The sequence below is a fragment of the Rhinatrema bivittatum genome, chromosome 18 (assembly GCF_901001135.1).
Source record: "Rhinatrema bivittatum chromosome 18, aRhiBiv1.1, whole genome shotgun sequence".
NCBI lineage: Eukaryota > Metazoa > Chordata > Amphibia > Gymnophiona > Rhinatrematidae > Rhinatrema > Rhinatrema bivittatum.
In genome coordinates this window covers 59286451-59292743 of record NC_042632.1, presented here as the reverse complement: position 1 = coordinate 59292743, position 6293 = coordinate 59286451, and the positions used below count along the sequence as shown (strand labels likewise).

At 49.1% G+C, this 6293-nt stretch overlaps 1 protein-coding gene across 1 annotated transcript in view; it reads left to right on the top strand.

The window, feature by feature from the left end:
- The first annotated feature begins 1151 nt into the window (after positions 1–1151).
- LOC115079705 (disintegrin and metalloproteinase domain-containing protein 19-like) overlaps positions 1152–6293 on the top strand; it is a 50590-nt gene continuing 45448 nt past the window's right edge. The window contains exon 1 of the mRNA XM_029583452.1: positions 1152–1282. The gene's annotated coding sequence lies outside the window, so the exon portion shown is untranslated. The remainder of the gene's footprint in view (positions 1283–6293) is intronic.

The following is a 6293-nucleotide window of genomic DNA, read 5'->3' as shown; positions in this document are numbered from 1 at the left end:
CCTGTTTTCCTAGTGCGGGCAAATCCACATCCCTGGCGTTGTCCAATGTAATATTTAAACGAGGGAGAAGGTGGCGCGGCTAAGGAGAAAGGCGCGTTTCTGGCGCTCAAAGGTTTATTGCGTTGGGCGTACGGACATGTAAATCGTGCGGTCCTAACAAAAGCGCCTCCTTCACGTGACATCATGGAAATCCGCAATGCCTGCTGCTCACCAGGAGGAAAGCACTCAGCCACGGTTTTTTAAGGCGTCACCATGCTCCCTATATACATTGTTTTAATTTTTTGTTTTAACCCCATAGAACGAATTCTTCTTATACTAATCTCTCTCTAAACAACCCTACCCTACAAGGGGCACATTTATCGCAACACTGAGGGCCACAGTTTTTACGTTTCTCATGAGCCCCTGACTGCGATTAAACTTTTCCTCCAGACCGGGTGGCTATTACCACCCGAAGCTCTCCTGCGCCGGGCCGTAATAGCCAATGTCTTCACTGACGTGCAATTCCAGTGCGACGGGCACCTGCTTTAGACGCGCTAAGCTTCTCGCCGCATCGGATGCTATCATCTCACGCCTGAAACCCGTGCCCGTCCGCGGGTAAACCTGGGCGCACCTTATCGAATCGGCTTGAAAATGTCTGGCAGAGGACGGGAGCGTGTGCTGCCCTTCCTCAGGTGACACCACAAGGGAGCGTGGGTGGCGAGGGGTAACACCCTAGCTCCATTGCAGGGGGGTGCGGGGTGTGCGTGACAGAACCGGAGGTGCAGGGGTTTATACGGAGATTCTGTCCCATCCTGTCCAGACTCCACTCCCTGGTCTCTCGCCCTGCGCCCTCTCCCCATTCCGCATCTTCTCTACACGGTGCCTCTCTCTTGTTCCCCTCCCACCTATCCCCCTTTCTTACTCTGCGTCCCACACCTCCTGTATCCTTTCCTTCTCCCACCCTGTGCCTGTCTTTCAACTCCCATCCCTCCCGTGCCTGCTCTCTCACAAGCTGCCACTTTTTCCTTCTCTCATCCCATGACCCCTCTCATTAACCTCTTCCACCCCTCATTAACTCTCCCTGCCCCGCCCCCTTCCTACCTGTACATAGCCCCGGCAGCGCGGAGGATGAAACATTTCTCACGCGGCCCCCGCCGCGGCAGAGGAGGGAGGAGACGGGAAATCTCTGCCCGAAGTTGGCGGCGATCGCTGGCAGAGGGCAGCAGGATGCGCCGGTGAGAGGGAGCAGGCATGGGGCGAGCGGCCGGGCTCGGGCTCCGCCGCTCGGGCTCCGCACAGGCAGGTAAGGAGCGGGCGGGGGGGGGGATGCACCCGCTTCCCAGGTTAGCGGCGCTGGAGTAGGCGGCCATTCCGCCGGCTGCCGGCTTTGCGCGCCGATGGCTTTCTTGCAGGGAGCCCAGCCCGATGCACTTGACGGAGGAGCGCCCGAGCGATAGGAAAACCGGAACTCACCGGGCTGGGTTTGAATGGGAACCAGCTCTGCCTTTAGTGGCTCTTTTTTTGTCCTTTTCGGAGAGGTTAATGCACGGGTTTAGTGGGATCGGTTTTCTACAGCCGAAAGGAGAAGCTGAGGGCAGTTTCGGCGGCTGGTGCTCCGGGCTCGGCAGCAGCCGGCATCGCGCTGGAGGCTGGAGGCAGGGCTCGCTGCTGCTGCTGCTGCTGCTGCTGCTGCCGGAGGGGGCGGATGAAAGGGAGCGGCCGGGCTGCGATGCATCAGGAGGCTCCCGGGGAAAGCCGCACGGAGCTTCCAGGCGCTGCCCACTCCGGGCGGGTTTGTGGCGCGAGAGAGAGCGCGCACGTGGAAGGGGGGCCCAGTGAGAGGGCGGCACCCGCCCTCTCACTGGGTGTGACGCGCCTGGGCTACGTCATCGGTCGCTGTGGAAGCGGCTCGCTGACGTCACCGAAAGGCTCTGCCAACGCCAGAAGGTGATAAAAAAAAATCCCTCCTTTCTTTAATGATTCCTGGCTGCCTAGCTAAAAGCGTTTATGTGAATGAGGGTTGTTGCCTGTCAGTGAGAGTCAGAAATCACTCATCCAAGCATATGTTTGTATATTATACATGGGGGGGCAATATTCAGTGGCATTTAGCTGGCTGTCTAGTGATATAACTCCTCATCTGTCTACAGTTTAGCCAGATTATGTACCTTCCAGGGTGGAGTTAAGTGAGCCAGATAAATTATCCAGCTAATTACAATATTTGCAGTTACCTTTACCAGGATAACTTGCCTAGCTCACTCTGGTCATGTTGGTACTTCTGCAGTTAACCGGATAAACTTACCTGTCTAACATTAAGATAGTTGAATATATTCAGCAGTGCAGCTGTGCCTCGGAATAATATACCTTCAAAGTTAGGCAGTCAGTGGATGACTATTTACCCCCCTAATTATTACATGTTGAAATGATCTTTTCTTCTAATCCTTGAATACATCCCACGCTCTACAAACCACACGGCCAAGCTAATCAAATCCCCCCACCAGCCAGGAGGGCTGGAAGGAAGTCTCCTCGGAGACCACCCCTGATAGAGGTCACTTCAGAGGTAGCAGCGGTCTTCTCTCCAGCCCCGGGATCAAGGGCATGGCTTCCCTGGTGTGACTGACCGCAGCCTTTGGACAGGCCATGCAAAGTGCTGCAGCTTGAGACTCTGGGGCCAGCCCCACAGGAATGACTTCAAATATAAACCACTTACAGCATCAGGGTCCCTGCCGTGTGGACTGATGGATAGGGAGCACTTTTCAAAAGGATGCAGCAGACACCGTAACCTGCAGACTTTTGTATCCGTTCTCAAAAGGAAGAAAGCGGCCACTGATATTGGCTCCTGCTTTTTCCGTGGATAGTTTTTCCCCTTCCAAGCAAGATGCATGGTTTTGAAAATGTGAAACTGGAGGTGTTGTAGCATTCCCTGCCCTAACTCCCCCCTTCCACTCACGGAGGGTAAAAGTCTGCAGATTGTGGAACCACAGGGCGGGTGGGGCACTTTCAGGCAGCAGATTTAGGAAGGTAATTAGCCATGTACCTGTGTAACTGGCTTCTGAAAATTGCCCCACAAATAGTGCTAATCTGAGTGTTATAATTATTTTGTGGCTTTTTTTCTTGCCACCAGTAACAGAAGCATTTATTCCCCCTCCCCGCATGCAATAATAGTCACTCATTCGGTATTACAGGGACTACTTCCTCACCATGGAGGTTGGGGGGGGGGAGGGGTGCATACATTTCCAATGACATTTCTGTATCTTCTAAACCAGAATCCACTTTAGGCTTTTAGTTTTGGAGTTCATAGATGAAGAATATTCATCTCTAAAGGTCCAAGGTAATCCAGAGTTAGAGACATATTGTGCAGAGATTGCAAGGGCTCATGTGGTGAATTAAAGCAGAAGTCCAGCCCCCCCCCCCTGTAAATGTTAATTCTGTTATGAGGAGGAGACCTCTGGAAGGAAATACAGATATTTCCCTAGTTCCTATTTTAAAAAACAACCTGATAAAGTTAACATGGACCTCTGGTTATGAAATTACCTGGACTCTTTGAGCTCCTCTTCTATACCCAGAAACAGAGAGGGGAAAAACAGACCCCCTGAGAGGGATGTTTGAGACGTACATAAAACCCGGAGGGGTGGATCGCCCTGTTAAAGTGGAGTTAGGGAGCCTTGAGGCAATTCTGTCGGCCGTGCTACATGGGCCACTCAAGCAGCAGTGTCTGAGGCTATGAATGACCTAACGAGCAAGAGGCAGCCTTATGTATTCAAGCATTTCATATATCATTGCTGAATTATATTGTCTCTTTAGCCCACTGCCTGTCCTGTTTCTGCAACCCCATTCTGACATTAACTCTTCCTGTCAAGGTAGAAAATAATTCATTCTGTTTCGTGCAGTTAACTGTTACAGTTTCAGTGTGGGGACAATTAGCAAAGCATCCTAGCCGTGTTGCTGTGCTAATTGCCCCCAGACTGAAGGTGCATTGGAAGGTCCACCATTATTGTAGGAGAGCGATGACAGTGCTGCACCAGATCTGCCAGTGCTTTATTTGTGTTCTGTGCAAGCTCAGTTACCTTTGTGCACGCTGTCCCACTTTCATAAAAGGCTCCTTTTATTAGGGGTTTTTAACGCCTAAAATGCTCGTGCAGGGGTTTAATCTGGTCCCCCGGAGGCAGGGTAACTTTTCTGTCCGGTGGACCCATCAGGTTCAGACTTTATTTCATATGGTCCTAGAATTTACCTGATTGAAATTCACCAGAACCTGATCAGTGGGCCATTGTTTCTGACAGAAGTCCATTTTTGGCCTTCCTGCAGCGCTTACAAGCCCACGGGTACCTTGTACCCATAAATCTGCAGGTCAAGCTTTCCTTTGAAAATCCCATGGCTGCCGGTGCCACTGGAATTTCTTTTCATTCCAGGCCACTGGTCTATCCTTGCCCTACATCCTCAATGCTGCTTTCCCCTCCCACCCACCCATGCAGGAAACGTAAGTGCGTTGTTGACAGCATGGGTACTCTTCCCCACAAGGAGTGAGGCAAAGTTTCAAAGGGGCTTTCATTGCTGGTGAGGCAGTCTGGGATGGACTGACCATACAGAGGCAGGCAGGGGGTTAGCAGCTGAAAGGAGCAGTAGCTTGCTGATTTTTGTGAGTATTGTGAAGAGAAAGCAATGGCCGGATTATGACTGTGAATAAATTCTAAGCATTGTTGTCTGTCTGTAACTTAATTTTGTTAGAGGTTGTGGAGATCTTGTTTGTGTGATTCATTTGTTTATGATCCTGGTAATGGCTCTGAACTTGATGGACGCTGCAGGGGTAGTTTTAGAGGGAGCAAACAGGGCAGTTGCCTATGGCCCTAGCACGACAAGGGACCCTCTTGGTGATGCTAGCGATGTCATTGAGTCAGAGCTTCATGACATCAGGCATTGGCTGGGTCCCATTCTTTAATTACTGCAATGGGCCATTGTATATCCAACACTGGTTTCTGGGGAGCTATACTTTGTCACAAAGGTATTATACAGTGGTAGGAGAAGAGCTGGAGGCACAAACATGACTGGATCATGAACACCCAATAGATCAAAAAGTGTTAGCCCCGATGGATTGGAGTATTACTGGGGCTCGTCTGGTGGAGAATGCCACTGTTTTTTCCAGAGGATGATATGGCAGTGTTGGAGCCACAAACAATAGACATGGCCCAGAGGTTATTTCAACACTGAGGAGAATCTCTGCGACTCTAGAATGAAACAGGACACATTTCAGGGAACTTCAAGGCCTGATTAAGAATTATCTGGTTCTTCTACTATTTTAGAGACATGTAGAGCCTCAGATACTGCTACTAACAGCTTATGTTTGAAATAATGTAAAGCTTTTGTTAATGGCTATTCAGGATTCAGAAAAGCAGAACATGGAAGATAAGGTTGAGCGGGAAGTGAAAGGCATGAAAGTTAAGGACAAGTCAGAAGTCAAGTTTTAATTTAAACAAATGTGATTCTTCAAAAGCCTGAGATCTTACTCAGTGAATTTGTACATACAAGCTTTAGACTTGTTGGCTTGCTTGCTAGACCTGAGAGGGATTTTGTGGGCTGCCCAAGAGAGAGAAGGTTACAGTTCTGTTGGCTGAGATACTGGGTATTCAGTTTGATGACCCACCAAAGATGGATAAATGTCTTATAGAACCCAACTAGTACAAGACCTATTTCTAAACACAGAGGGACCTCTTCACAACAGCTCTCTCAGCGATGCTTTCAATCCGCGATCAAAGCCTGGAAAATGGGACCGGCATTATTGATTTCCTGCGATACTGCTTATGTTTAGAAAGACAGAAAAAACATCCTAATTTCGTGTTGGTCATACAATTCAGTCTTTTTCATGACGTTTCCAAAGCAAGGCAAATGCAACAGAAACAATTGTTTGTTGTCATCTAAAGGCTGTTACTTATTATACTCTGCTAATGTCACAGTTGCTTTCTCTGACAGTAGATATGTATTTTTTGCTTTTGATAATGCAAAATCCATTGTCGGGCATGAAGGTTCTGGAAAAACAGGACAATTCTGAGGAAGGGAAGAAGATTCAGATGCTTTCTTGCTAGATCATTTCTTGGAGTAATCCTTGTACTATTGCTCGCTGCAGCACTCTGTCGGGTGGGCAGGTATTGTGGTGCTGACTTCAGTGAGCTTATGATGGATGTAGGATGGAGTTTCACACCTTCAGCTTGTTCTCTGCTTCATGCTATTCTCAATATATTGCGTGCGTTACTTTGTTCTTCTTTTTTTTTAACTTTCTAGCACCTCATTTCTCCTCTTAAACTGAGAGTAAGGCCATATAT